Source organism: Convolutriloba macropyga, chromosome 1 (genome assembly GCF_964194025.1).
Source record: "Convolutriloba macropyga chromosome 1, txConMacr16.3, whole genome shotgun sequence".
NCBI classification, from domain to species: domain Eukaryota; kingdom Metazoa; phylum Xenacoelomorpha; order Acoela; family Convolutidae; genus Convolutriloba; species Convolutriloba macropyga.
The window spans coordinates 66,745,446-66,761,259 of NC_134468.1; positions in this window are offsets into that span (position 1 = coordinate 66,745,446).

Here is a 15,814-nt window from a genome sequence, read left to right on the forward strand (position 1 = left end):
CGATGCAGCACTTTTACATTTCGATGACTTTTACGTTTTTGTCGTCTTTAATATAGAGCACTATACGGTGGCCAGCCTTAAAAACAGCTTCTCATCTCCTCCCATATTTACCCAGGTTTACCCAGGTTGAGGTGCCAGACGGAAGTGACCTCTAATCAGAACCATGTCTAACGCACATGGTGTGTTTCCAGACCAAAATAAATGGGCCTGGGATTTGGTTCGAGTGCACAATAGTATGATCAGAGGTCACTTCGATCGGGGAATTGTCTGATCAGAGGTCAGTTGCGTCTGGGTTCTTTTGATCAGAGACGGATTCACGCGCACATTAGTCTGATTAGAGAAGACATCGAGCGCAATTGGGTCTGATCAGAAACAATTTCAAGCGTATTTTTTCGATTTTTTTTGTGTTTTTTGCTGAAAGATGTTGGCTCTTCCATGAGGCAAAAAAACTGCATTCTGATCACATACGCATCAAGAGTCTCAGAGCTTTGATCAGAACCAGAGAGGAACAGCCAATAGCAAAAGCCGGTCCCCTTAAGAGGAAATTGTGATTAACTGTAGGACACCGACGTTCCTTATGGAAAGCTGTCTAAGTTCATCCACTGAGTCAGAAGTGTGCAGTAATGGTATACTAAAAAAATTTTTTCTGAACAACCGGTTTTGTTTTCACTAGCAAAACTTTTAGAATCGGATTTTCCTGAAAGTATTTTAATACTGCAAACACAAATTTTTACAAAAATGATTTTATTATAGCAAAACTAAGGAAATTCGTTAATAGTGAAAACCAATCACTGATCAGACCATTTCGCGCTCAACTGAGGCTGATCAGAAGTGATTTCGAGCGCACAATATTCTGATCGGGAGTGACTTTTGAGCTCAGAATAGTCTGATCAGAAGTAATTTGAAAGCAAAATCATCTGGACGACAGTCCGGGTTTGGTCTGGGACATGGTTGCAGAATCGCCTGGCCAATGGCCTGATTTGGGTCTGATCAGAGGTCATTTCCGTCTGGCAAGTTCTGATCAGAGACAAGTTCGAGTGTACTCCGAGTGCCCATGGTCTTTCGAGCTAACGTCAGTCTGATCAATGGACACTTTGGTCTGGGATTGTCTGATCAAAGGTTACTTTCGTCTGGCACGCTAAGCTCAGAGGTCACCGGATTCCTGGTGACCTCTATCTATGCTTTGCTTCTGTGTATATCATGAACACACCGGATTTCAGCCATCAAAAATGTTGCGTTTTACAGTCGTTAGTAATGGCATGTACTAGAAAATTTTGTGATCATTTTGCTTTTAGGAGAATAGGTTATATGCCCCGGCGCGTTTCCCTCAGGGTTCGTTTTCAGACTTAGAGCATTTAGATTTAACTCGGTTCACCGCAATGGCCCAGAGATCATTTTCACTATGGTGGGTCTTTGATTTTCAGTGAGAGAGTTTTTAGCGCTGGTAGATTTTTTCAAAGTCAGTTTATATCGCCTCTTCAGCTTGAAGTTGGATATTTTTCTCAGTTCTCTCTAAGCCTGAACTCCTTGAGCCAAATTTGAGTTTTTGGCTCAAACTTTTTGATTATTAAAAAACGCCTTATTAAATCTAAAACATACTAAAACACGAATCGAAACAACTAAATTTTGACATGGATTTTGCTTATTTATCTCAAACCCGTGAACTCCATTAAAATTTTGCACCGCTTTTGTTTTGCGTTCAACGGGTATGCAGCTATCACAATCAACCTCAGTGACGCATTTTTGATCAAAAAAGTTCGAGAAATTGTAGTTCTCGATACAGGATGGTTCTTTAAAAGCGAAGTATGACATAGAATGATATCTTCCGTGGACACAATGAAGAAAAGATGGCCAAAATTAACTTGGGTGGGTTCAATAGTAGACATTTTTGTTACGGGAATTACCCAGTCAGTGATTACCTAAACAATTTCATCACAAAGATAATTATCCTTTTTTTAAGTTTTGCGGTTAAAAAACACAATAATTGCCTGATCAGAGCGTTCGACCCATAATCGTTTAATATCTTTCACATTAAATATTTCTGTTTTTCGACGTTGTTACTTAGACTACCTATTTTACATGCGGGTCTTCTGTTTTTACCAGTTTCATGACAGTGGTCTCTCACTTCTTTATATAATTCTTTTTACATATATGGCAAGTAATATTAGCCTCCTGATATAACTTATGTTCTTCAGCAACTATTCTTTTGTTTGTTATACTTGAAATAATGTTCAACATCAAAAGTTAGTTGATCACTAGCAAATCTTTTCAAGCAAACTCCACCGAAATAGTACTTGAATAAATAGTTTAACTTGTAACACAGACTTATCGGTCTGTGTTCAGCTAATACGTACTAGTTAATATGAGATGCTACATCAACAACACAATTTTCTATTACTACGGTTATAATACTTTCTGTCATTTTTGTATAATTAAAATATAGTTTTCTTCTTTTTTTAAGGCAAACAATCTTTGAATGATTGGCTACATTCGTGATTATTATATTTAATTTGTGATTTAAACCAATTTGTACATCTTTTACAAAATTATTCATTATGCTGACATTTATTTAGTATTTCTTTCAATGTTTCTATTGTTCAAAGTAGAGCAAGGAGTTTTATATATACACCAAGTTTGTTATGTCCGACCCAAACTAACATTCTGAGATCTTTTCAAAATCAGTATCTAGTTTAAATAATTCTACTTTACCGTCATCACAAGTATTGTATAACCCTATTTTAATAGTGTATAAATCTTGTTTTTATTAAAATGTAAGCATAGTTGTCTACAAGTTGTTGTCATGGTACATTTATTTTATTTACATTTTTACTTTCACGTGTTGCATTTTCTTCAATTGGATATAATGAAGCAGTAACATTTAGTTTTAAAAAGTTTTATATAATTACGTATAATTAATTTTGATTTAGACTTTTATAGATCTGACGGTAGATCTAAATGACTACCAATAGACGCCTTAGCAGGTTCAACTTGTTCTTGAATACTTCTTACTCCAAGAAAATAGTAAAAATAAACATAGGCTTCATAATTTTCCTTTTCTTACTCTAACCATTGATTGACATATTCATATATAGCATTATTTAAAAAAAATGTTGGGTTGAAAGCAAATTTTTGATTCTAATTTTTGATTTGGTTCCATTTTTGTACTCACAATCTGTTGAAATCTTAAATTTTGAAATTTCAATGGGTCTAAATTTATAACTGTTTTTATTTTTTATAGTTATTATTTAATTGCTTCATCTATGTCAATAATAAAATTTTCATATTTATCTGTAACATGGAATTCTCTCATACTTTTAATACAGTTTAAAATATAGTCTTCAGTATTCTCTAGATGTTTTCTCTTAAGACTATGATCATGCGTAGTTAGAGCTATTTTAATTCTAAACATTTCATGAACATCGTTATATTCTTTTTAACTTTAGTATAGACGTTGACTTTGATTAGTAGATTACTATCATCTTTAGTAACGGCTTTAGCAATAATATTGAGTTTATCTTTAGTGTAGGTCTTTGACCATGTTTCACCGTAAAGTTTAGTAATAGTTTTGATATTGTCTTTAGTAATAGTTTTGGTATTATATTTAGTATTGTCTTTAGCTTTAACCTCAAAATCAAGTTCCTCGTCAGGTTCCTCTCTTGCTCCTTTTAAACGTCCATCACTTAAATAGTGTTTAATAATTCGTTTCTTTCTTCAAACGTTGATTTACAGATAGTACACTCAATACGACTATTAGTATTCATTTCATAGGACCAAAAATAATTCTTAAAAATTGAATTTCAAAAAAAGATAAAATGATTTTAACGTGTCTTAAACGTAGAGATAAATTATGAAAAGAGTGCTTTGATAGATATAGAATTCAGCTTTATGAGTGTTTTATATGTAATGTAATCATAAAGAGACAGCTAAAATTAATCATATGAGCAAACTTATAGTTATCCAGATCAATGTATAACATGCATTATGTGTAAAAGTATATCGTACTTTGGACTTTCTATTGATAAAAGTAGATTGTGTGTTTATTTAATTTGACAATGGTATCGTCATACTAAAGATAGATATAGAAATCGTGTACTTAAGATTCACGATTTAAGTGCTTTATACGCGGTCTCACTAGTTACACTAGTATCTGCGATACGTCCACTGAAATCAGTGGAGATATAACCCAAACTATCCGTCTGGTTTCATCCGTTGAACTCGATATTAGTTGATTGCACCAAATGAGACGAGAAAATTAATTTTAGAAAACATATCAGTGGAACTGCTTCGCAGATTAAGGGAAATACAGTAATGTTTATATGGTAGCGATTCGCGGGCTTATGGTTGCAGTACACACTACTGTATAAAAACGAATTTGCGATAGCGCTGAGTGGTTGATTCCCCCTTTAAATCCACTACACATTTCCTGTGAAAACAGAAACCCAAAAACCCTGTGAAAACAGAAACACAAAAATTTGAATTGCATGGCACTAATTTCTAACATTTGCGAGTTCAAATAGTTTTTGTAAACTGTAAAATTTTCCAAAAATTCAGTTCTGATTCTCGTAGCGTTCATATGGATTGATCATTGTATCTCAGGTAGATATTTGCGGTCAATATACGCAAAAACATTCTATGTGACATCATATTTAGAGTTATTAAACTAACATATATCTAGCAGTAGGGCAGTTACACTAATGGTTTGCTCCCGTTAATGAAAACTTTTATATTTAATTATTATTAAATACCGAAAGGTGATTTTTAATTTGATATACTTAACATGTAAGTATTTAACCTAACGGTTATCCTTTCAATTTACATCTTTTCACCAAAATAAGAAAGAGCCAGATACAAGAATCTGCGCATAAATGTCCAGACATGGTAAGGACTGACAATATAAAAAAGCCTAAAGTCAACAAAGATGTTTGAGTAAGAAAATATGGCCCTTAAAATAAAATCTTAAGTCAATCCAGGAGAATCGGTAATTTGCACTCTAGCAAAGTTCCGTCTCCGCTCATTTACATTCTGATTCAAAAAATTTTAAAAAAAAACTGCTATGTACTCAAGCCACTAAATGAATTAGGTAATGTCTCATTAGAGGACTGTTGAAGCCTATCAGTAATAAGAAAACGAGACAAGAAAAACCAGAAAAAGAAACAACCAAAAACATCAACTACGAACAAAAATCAATAACTATTTGTTCCAAAAAAAACATTAAGGAAGAAGGTCAAAATAGTATCAGATTAAACTTAAACTAAACAAATAAAAATTGTTGTTTACTACAAACCAGATGAGACCTGTCCTCAACAAGACCAGGTATCCAAATTGACAAAAAAAAACGAGAAGAGGCAAAGTTCAGAAATCAGATAGAATTTTGAAACCACAGAGTTCAAATATCATGACAAAAGGACCCAGGAACACTAATTGCAACTAACAGCCACTAAAAATTAACAGTCTACAGCTTGAGAAGCAAACCTTGCCTGTATTTGGTGGCACTATTTCTTAATCCTACAAATTAAGAACAAAAAATTACCAAAACACAAAAAACTGAGGCCATTAGACGCATAAATTTATCAACAAACTAGGTTGTCTATGACAACTTGGGACTCATTGAAAGACTTGTAAAGCTTGGGTATATTTTTTTGAGGCAATGTAAAAAATGAGAGAAAATTCCAGATACGGACTGCTTTAACAAGCTCAAAAATTTGTTTAGAAAAAACCAAATTTTTGAAGGCATTAATTGTAATAAAAAATCTTAGTAAAAATCTGTTGTTTGTTTTACGAAAAAGTGAATGAAAATTGTCTTGTCATCAATGCAATTATGTTAAAACTTGAAAAAAGAAAAAAAATTGAAAATTACATTAACTTTTTTTAGCTCAAACGGTGTAAGAGATACACATTTTGTCATGCCAGATTCGATGAAATTTGCTATTTTTATACCAAATAAGAGAGTTCGGGGCGCCGTGTAAGGTATCCCGAACCCCAAACTCAGTGTATTCAGAGAATCTTACGACATTGTGAACTTCAGTCTGATCAGTGGACACTTCGGTCTGGGATTGTCTGGTCAGAGTTTACTTTCGTCTAGCGCGATAAGATCATAAGTCACCAAATTCCTGGTGGCCTCTATCTATGCTTCTGTGTAGATAATGAACGCACCGGATTTCAGCCATCAAATGTTGCGCTTTACAGTCGTTAGCAATGGTACTGAATAGAACTCAGTCGGTTTTGAAAAGGATCATAACTACTTGAACTGAGAAAATTTTGTAGGTTATATGCTCCGGCGCGTTTCCCTCAGGGTTTGCTTTCAGACTTAGAGCATTTAGAGTTAACTAGTTTAACCGCAATGGCCCAGAGATCATTTTCACCATGGTGAATCCTTAAATTTCGGTGAGGGAGTTTTTAGTGCCGGCAGATTTTTTCAAAGTCAGTTTATATCGCCTCTTCAGCTTGAAGCTGGATATTTTTCTCAGTTCTCGTTCAGCCTGAATTCATTGAGCTAGAGCTTAATTTTTATATCAAAATTTTTGATTAACACAAAACAAATTATGAAATCCAAAACGTACTAAAACACGAATCGAAACAATTAAATTTTGACAGAGATTTCTTTTTTTTATGTCAAATTCGTGAGTTCTATTTAAAATTTGCACAGCTTTTTTTGCGTTCAACGGGTATCCAGCTATCACAGTCAATCTCAGTGACATAATTTTGATCAACGCAGTTCGAGAAATTGCAGTTCTCAGTACAGGATAGTTCTTTAAAAGCAAAGTAAATAATTAAAATGATAACTTCCGTGGACGCAATGAAGAAGAGATTGCCAAATATACCTGGGTTCAATAGTAGAAATTTTTTGTTGATTAGTTAATAATTTTTTTTTAGTTTGGGAGTTACCCAGCAAGTGATTACCCTTATATTTTCAACACGAAGATAAATGCCATTTTTATTAAATTTTGTGGTGAAAAAAAAACACGATAATTGCCTGATAAGAGCTTTCGACCTATAATCGTTTAATATCTTTTGCAATAATTATTTCCGTTTTTTGACGTTGTTACTTAGACTAACTTTTTTAAATGCCGGTCTTCTGTTTTTAACAGTTTCATAACAGTGATCTCGTACTTTTTTTTACATTTTTTTTACACATATGGCAGGTAATATTAGCCTCATGATGTAATTCATCTTCTTCAGTAATTGTCATTCGTTTGTCATACTTGAAATTATGTTCATCGTCAATAGTTAGTTGATCACTAGCAAATCTTTTCAACCAAACTCGACCGAATTAGTATTTGGAAATATTGTATAATTTGTAACCCAGACTTATCGGTCTTTGCTCAGCTATTAGGTACCAAGTACTATGTGATGCTACCTCAACAACACAACCTTCAAATTTGCGGTTTTTTAAGAAATTAGTTTTCTTATTCTCAAAGCAAACAGTCTCTGGTTTAGATTATTGGTTACATTCGTGATTTTTATATTTAATTTTTGATTTAATATTAAACCAATGTGTACATCTTTTACAATAGTATTTTTTATGCCGACATTTATTTGGTCTTTCTATCAATGTTTCTATTGTTCAAATCAGAGCACACTGTTCTATATATACACCAAGTTCGTTATATCCGTCCCAAACTAATTTTCACACATCTTTTCAAAATCTGTAGCTGGTTTAAACAATTCTACTTTCGTCACCACAAGGATTGTCTAATCATATTTTGCTAGCATATAAATCTTGTATTATTAAAATGTAAACATAGTTGACTTTATGTTGTTGTCGTGGTACAATTAGGTTATTTACAATTTTACTTTCACGTGTTGCATTTTCTTTAACTTGAAATATTGAAGCAGTAAAATTTAGATATAAAAAGTTTTTTATAATTACGTATAATTGATATTGATTTACAGTTTTAAAGATCTGATGGCAGATCTAAATGACTACCAACAGACGCGTTAGTGGGTTCAAATTTTTTTGAATACTTCTTTCTCCAAGAATTTAGTAAACATAAACATAGTCTTTATAAATTTCCTTTTCTTAATCTAACCATTGATTGAAATCTTCATACTCATATATAGCATTGTTATTAAAGTATTTCGTGTTGAAAAGCAAATTTCTCATTTTAATATTTTCTTTTGTTCTCTTTTTGTACTCAAAATCTGTTAAATCTTAAACTCTAATCTTTCAATGGGTCTAAATTTGTAATTGTTTTGTTTCTTATAGTTAGTAATTATTAACTTCCTCAGTATCAAAATTGTATTTTTCAATTTTATCAGTAAAATGGAATTCTCTCATATTTTAATACAGTTTATATTATAGCCTCCAGTATTCTCTAGATGTTTTCTCTTATGACAATAAGTATGCGTAGTTAGAGCTATTTTATTTCTAAATACTTCATGAAAATCGTTATATTAATTTTTATCTTTAGTATAGACGTTGGCTTTGGTTAGTAGGTTAGTGTCATCTTTAGTAACGGCTTCAGTGATAATATTGTCTTTGTCTTTAGTGTGGGTTTTTGACTTTGTTTCACCATTATGTCTAATAATAGTTTTGATACTATCTTTAGTAATAGTTTTGGTATTAAATTTAGTTTTGTCTTTAGCTTTAACCTCAAAATCAAGTTCCTCCTCATACTCCATTCTTGCTGTTTTTAAGCGTTCTTAACTTAAATTGTGTTTAATAAATTGTTTTTTTGTTTCAAAAGTTAATTTACAATTAGTTCACTCGATACGACTTCTAGTTTTCATTTCTCATGACAATAAATTAATCAAAAAGATTGAATTTCAAAAATAATTAAAAAGCTTTTAATAAGTTTTTAATGTAGAGATAAATCATGGAAAAATGCTGTAATAGATGTAGATTTCAGCTTTATGAGTGTTTTATATGTAATGTAATCATAAAGAGACAGATAGAAATAATCATTTGAGCAAACAATATAGTAATCCATATCAATGTATAACATGCATTATTTGTAAAGCATATAAAACACTGTCATTCTTTGGACTTACTATTAACAAAAGAAAATTGTGTGTTTATTTAAATTGACATAGGTATGGTCATACTTTTAGAGATCATGTTTTTAAGATTCACAATTTTTTAAGTGCTTTTTACACGGTCTCACTAGTTACACTAGTATCTGCGATACGTCCACTGAAATCAGTGGGGATAGAACCCAAACTCTCCGTCTGGTTTCATCAGCTGAACTCGATATTAGTTGATTGCACTAAATGAGACAATAAAGTTAGTTTTAGAAAACATATCAGTAGAAATGCTTCGCAGATGAAGGGAAATACAGTAATGTTTGTGTGGTAGCGATTCGCGGGCTTATGGTTGGAGTAAAAACTACTGTAGTAGTGGATAAAAACTAATTTGCGATAGCTCTGAGTGGCTGATTCCCCCTTTATATCCACTACTCATTTCCTGTGAAAACAGATACCAATAAACCTGCCTTAGCAATGACTTCGTGAATTTCGCGTTAACTTTTGAATTGCATGGCACTAGTTTCTAACATTTGCGAGTTCAAGTAGTTTTTATAAACTGTAATATTTTCCAAAAAATCAGTTCTGATTCCCGTAGCGTTCATATTGATTGATCATTGTTTCTCAGGTAGATATTTGCGGTCAATATACGCAAAAACATTCTATGTGACATCACATTTATAGTTATTAAATTAACATATATCTAGCAGTAGGACAGTTACACTAATAGTTTGCTCCCGTTAATAAAAACGTTTATATTTAATTATTATTAAATACCGAAAGGTGATTTTTAATCTGATATACTTACCATGTAAGTATTTAACCTAACGGTTATTCTTTCAATTTACATGTTTCCACCAAACTAAGAAAGAGCCAGATACAAGAATCTGCTCATAAAATTTGGAGGCCAGATACATGAATCTGCGCATAAATATCCAGACATGGTAATGAGTGACAAAATAAAAAGCCTAAAGTCAACAAAGATGTTAGAGTAAGAAAGTATCACCCATAAAATAAAATCTTAAGTCAAACCAGGAGAATCCGTTATGTGCATTCTAGCAAATAAGTTCCGACTCCGCTCATTTACATTCTGATTCAAAATTTTAAAAAAAAAGTGCTATGTACCCAAGCCACTAAATTAATTAATCCCGCATTAGAGGACTGTTGAAGCCTATCAGTAATAAGACAACGAGACAGGAAAAACCAGAAAAAGAAACAACCAAAGACATCAATTACGTGCAAAAGTCAATATCTATTTGTTCCAAAAAAAAACATTAAGGAAGAAGGTCAAAAAAGTATCAGATTAAACTTAAACTAAACAAATAAAATTGTAGTTTACTGCAAACCAGATGAGACCTGTCCTCAACAAGACTAATTGTCCAAAGTGACAAAAAAAACAAGAAGAGGCAAAGTTCAGAAATCAGATAGAAGTTGGAAATCATAGAGTTCAAATATCATTACAATAGGACCCCGGAACACTAACAGGCTACAGTTGCAACTAACAGGCTACTGTTTGAGAAAAAAAGCTCGCCTGTTTTTAGTGGCACTGTCTCTTAATCCTGTAAAATAATCTTAATCCTGTTAATCTGTAAAATAAAATTACGAACAAAAAATTACCAAAACACAAAAACTGAGGCCATTAGATGCATAAAACTATCAACAAAATAGGTTGTCTATGTCAACTTGGACCTCATTTAAAGACTCGTAAAGCTTGGATAGTTTTTTTGAGGCAATGTGAAAAAAGGAGAGAAAATTCCAGATACGGACTGCTATAAAAAGCTTAAAAATTTGTTTAAAGAAAACCAACTTTTTTGAAGGCATTAATTGTAATAAAAAATCGTAGTAAAGATCTGGTGTTTGTTTTACAAGAAAGTGAATGGAAATTGTCTTGTCAACAATGAAAGTTTGTTAAAACTTGAAAAAAGAATAAGAATTGAAAATTACATTGTTTTTTTAGCTCAAACGGAGTAAGAGCTACCCATTTTGTTAGGGCAGATTCGACGAATTTTGCAATTTTTATACCAAATCAGAGAGTGCGGTGAACCGTATAAGGTATCCCGAACCCCAAACTCAGTGTATGCAGAGAACCTGACCACATTATGATATACAACCAATCAACAGCTACAAAAAACAGAAATAAGGTTACAGACTAGGCAAGGAAAAATTATCAAAACATAAAAACTGAGGCCATTCGAAGCATTAAATTATCAACAAAAAAGTTGTTTAAGTCAACTTGGACCTCGTTGAAAGACTAGTAAAAATTGGTTAGGTTTTTTGTGAGGCAATGTGAAAAAATGACAGCAAGCTCCAAATAGCGACCGCTACTACAAATTCAGATGAATTTGTAATATGAAAATCAATTTTTAGAAGGCATTTATTGAAATAAAAAACGCAAGTAACGACTGGTGTTTGTTTTACAAGAAAATGGATGGAAACTGTTTTGTCATCAATGCGAATAAGTTACAACTTGAAAGAAAAAGAAAAATAATTGAAAATTACAAATTTACTTTAAGTTTTTTGAAGATAAAAAAATTCAGATTCGGAATTTGCTATTTAGCCTCAAAAAGAAGATCCAAAACACAAAAAAATCAAATAACTTTTGTAATAAAAGTGTCTAGGGTATTAAAACCGCCATTTTTAACTCAAAATTGTTGTATGTTGAATTGGGTCCCTTTTCAAGAGCAACGAGACCTGTCAGTTGGGTGATATTTTGACCAGAGACCAAACCGGAACATCAAATCCGGGCAATTATCCAAAAAATGTCCAAAGTTTTCAGGGAAAGCCCCTAGTCTCACAATCATATTAGATTTAGTCGAAACATACACCGCTAACAGATTAATTTTTGTTCAACTCGAACGAAATTGCGACCTGTCATTAATAAAATTGAACTACAGACGGAAAGAAAAAGGTTTAAAAAATGGGAGAGTTCAATTATTCTCTGATTGTTTCTTCAGCCAGTTTTCTTTCGATATTAATGGAGCCACTGTTCAAAGCACAACCGCTTTAATAATTTGTTTGTTTCTCTACGAAGAACATGGTATTAATAACTATTACGCAACAGCTACAAAATTTCGAAAACAAGGTTAAAAACTTGGCAAAGAAAAAAGACTCAGTGTTGCTCTTTAAACAGATACTTCCAAAACCATCTTAGCCATTCGATATTAAGTGAAAAAATTGACTATTTTGTACTAACAACTCTTTTGGCCGAAAGTTGAGTCTGGGTCATTGAGACCAAGTCAAAAGTCTGCAAAAAGAACAACAAATGTGGGCAGTTCTCAAGAATTCATCAAACTCTTCAAAACATTGTAGAAGCCGTAAAAACCATCAGCTTTACTCTGAACATATAATATTTGTCCCTGAATTTCATTGGAACGTACATTCAATCTCTAAAATATCCAACTTCTTGTTTAAAGAAGTTTTTTCTGCAATTCCGATGAAAAATTAAAAAAAGGATTGCGCCCACATGCTTCATTCAATACAGACAGCATGCTAATCCACCGTGATCTCCCAATTCCGAAATTGGACCTAAACTGGTCTTGCGATTGTTGCGAGGCCGTTTAACAAACGTAAGTGGTCAAATTTTTGTCCTAATATGTAATTTGACAAAAGATAATCGTACTATAATAAAAAGTATTTGATGCATTGTGGAAAAACTCTCTTTAAAATAGCGAAAGGTCGGTAAATTGTCAGTTCAGAAACAACTTCTTCCGACTCGAAGGTAACAAATAGGCACCATGTGGTGGCCGAGCGTACCAACTCAACAACCAAATTGAATAGCGCCTCAATGCTATTTCAAGCAGCAAAATTAGAATTTGATGACAGGCGGAATGTAATGCTATATGCTATCGCAGCCATTGGGATTTGTTCACTTTGTTCAACATCTGTATTTAGTAACTATTAATAGTGCGTAATCCTCATACATGAAGTTAAACTGAAACCCAAACTCGATCTAAACTTCTGTTGCCACAGATTAGATTCACGTGTTCACAATCACACAGAATTTAGCTCAAACGGAGTAGGAGATACCCATTTTGTTAGGCCACATTCGATGAATTTTGCAATTTTTATACCAAATCAGAGAGATCGTGGTGTTTATTTTACAAGAAAGAGGATGGAAACTGTCTTCTCATCAATGCGAATAAGTTACAACTTGAAAAAAAATTGAAAATTCCAAAATTACATTAAGTTTTTGAAGATAGAAAAATTCAGGTTCGGAATTTGCTATTTGGCCTCAAACAGAAGATCCAAGACAAAAAAATTTCAAATAACTTTTGTAATGAAAGTGTCTAGGGTATTGAAACCGCCATATTCCAATTCAAAATTGTTATATGTTGAACTAGGTCCCTTTTCAGCAGCAACGAGACCTGTCGGTTGGGTGATATTTTGACCAGAGTCCAAAACGGGACCAAAAATCTGGCTGATTATCCAAAATTGTTCAAAGTTTTCAGGGAAAGCCCGTAGTCTCACAATCATAAGAATTAGTTGAAACATAAACCGCTAACAGATTTATTTTTGTTCAACTCCAAAAAAAGCGACATGTCATTAATAAGATTGAGCTACAGACGGAAAAAAATAAATGGAAAGTTCAAATATTCACTGATTTTTTTTCTTCAGCCAACTTGCTTTTGGTATAATCGGAGCCAATGTTCAATGCAGAACCGGTTTAAATACCTTTTGTTTCTCTACGAAGAAAAGAGATTTTTAACTATTACGCATCAGCTACAAGATTTTAAAAACAAGGCTGAAATTTGGCAAAGAAAAAAATACTAAGTGTTGCTTTTCAAACAGATACTTCCAAAATCATCTTAGCCATCGGATATTAAGTGAAAAAATTGACTATTTTATACTAATAATTCTTTTGGTAGGAAGTTGAGTCTTGGTGTAAACTCTGATGAAAACAATCAGAAGTTCGATGATTCAATTCATTCAAACGCTCTAAAAAGCAACGTGTAAGAATACGTACAAAGGAACAACGTTTAAGCATTAAAATATCAAGACAAGAGAAAACTTAGGCGGCAAGATTTTTTGATGCTCATTTAACAGGTCTTTTCGTCTGATGTCATTGACGTCAAATCAGTTCGTATTCAATCGACAATTGACTAAAAAAACCTAAAAAATATTAAGCCAAAAACCAGCTTAATCGATACATATAGTGGTTATATTTGCTTAAAATTAGTTTAAATGAACTCTACGTATATTAGAACGTATTTTACTCTTATTTGGAACGATTTATAAGCGCATTTGAGTACTCGATTCTAATTGGATAATAATATCCCGCTTACTTATTTACTTCGTGACACTGGGTCATTGAGTCACAAGTCTCAAATCTGCAAAAAAAACAACAAATGCGGGCAGTTCTCAAGAATTCATCAAATTCTTCAAAACATTGTAGAAGCCGTAAAAACCATCAGCTTTACTCTGAGCATATAAAATTCGTTCCCTGGATTTCATTGGAACGTTTATTCCATCTCTAAAATATCCAACTTCTTGTTTAAAGATGGTCTTCTGCAACTCAGAAGAAAAATTTAAAAAAAGACTGCGCCCAAATGCTTGCATCAATGCGGACAGCATCCGAATCCTCCGTGATCGCTCAATTCCGAAATTAGATCTAAACTTGTCTTACGATTGTTGCAGAGCCGTTTAACACACTTAATTGGTCAAATTTTTAGCCTAATATGTAATTTGACAAAAAATAATCGTACTCTAATAAAAAGTATTGATGCATTGTGGAAAAAATCTGTTTAAAATAGCGAAAGGCCGGTAAATTGTCAGTTCCGAACCAATTTCTTCCGACTCGAAGGTAAGAAAAAGGCGCCATTTGGTGGCCGAGCTTACTATCTCAACAACCAAATCGAATAGCGCTTCAAGGCCATTCCAAGCAGCAAAACTAGAAGATCATGGCAGGCGAAATTTAATGATATATGCTATCGAAGACATATGGATTTGTTCACTTTGTTCAACATCTGTATTTAGTAACTATTAATTGTGCGTAATTGTCATACATGAAATTATACTGAAACTGAAACTCGAACTAAACTTTTGTTGCAACAGTTTCACGTGTTAACAATCAAACAGAATTTAGCTCAAACGGAGTAAGAGATACCCATTTTGTTAGGCCAGATGCGATGAATTTTGCAATTTTTGTACAAAATCAGAGAGTGTGGGGCACCGTAAAAGGTATCCCGAACCCCAAACTCAATGTATTCAGAGAATCTTACCACATTGTGATCTACAACCAATCAGCAGCTACAAGAAAACAGGAATAAGGTTAAAGACTAAGCAAAGAAAAGTTTACCAAAACACAAAAACTGAGGCCATTAAAAGCATTAATTTATCAACAAAAAATTTGTTCATGTCAATTTGAACCTCGTTGAGACTCGTAAATTTTGGTCAGGTTTTTTATGAGGCAATGTGGAAAAAAGACAGAAAGGTCCAAATACGGTCCGCTACTACAAATTCAGTGAGTTTGCTAAATGAAAATCAAGTTCTAGAAAGCATTTATTGAAACACAGAAAAGCAAGTGAAAACTGGTGTTTGTTTTACAAGAAAATGGATGGAAACTGTTTTGTCATCAATGCGACTAAGTTCCAACTTGAAAAAAAGAAAAAATGAAAATTACAAAATTACGTAATTTTTTTTGAAGATAAATAAAATCAGATTCGGAATTTGCTATTGTGGTACAAAAAGAACATCCAAAACCGAAAAAAAAACGAAATTTCAAAAATTTCAAATAACTTTTGTATTAAAATTTCTAGGGTATTGAAAGCGCCATGTTTTAAATCAAAATTGTTGTATGTTGAATTGGGTCCCTTTTCAACAGCAACGAGACCTGTCGGTTGGGTGATATTTTGAC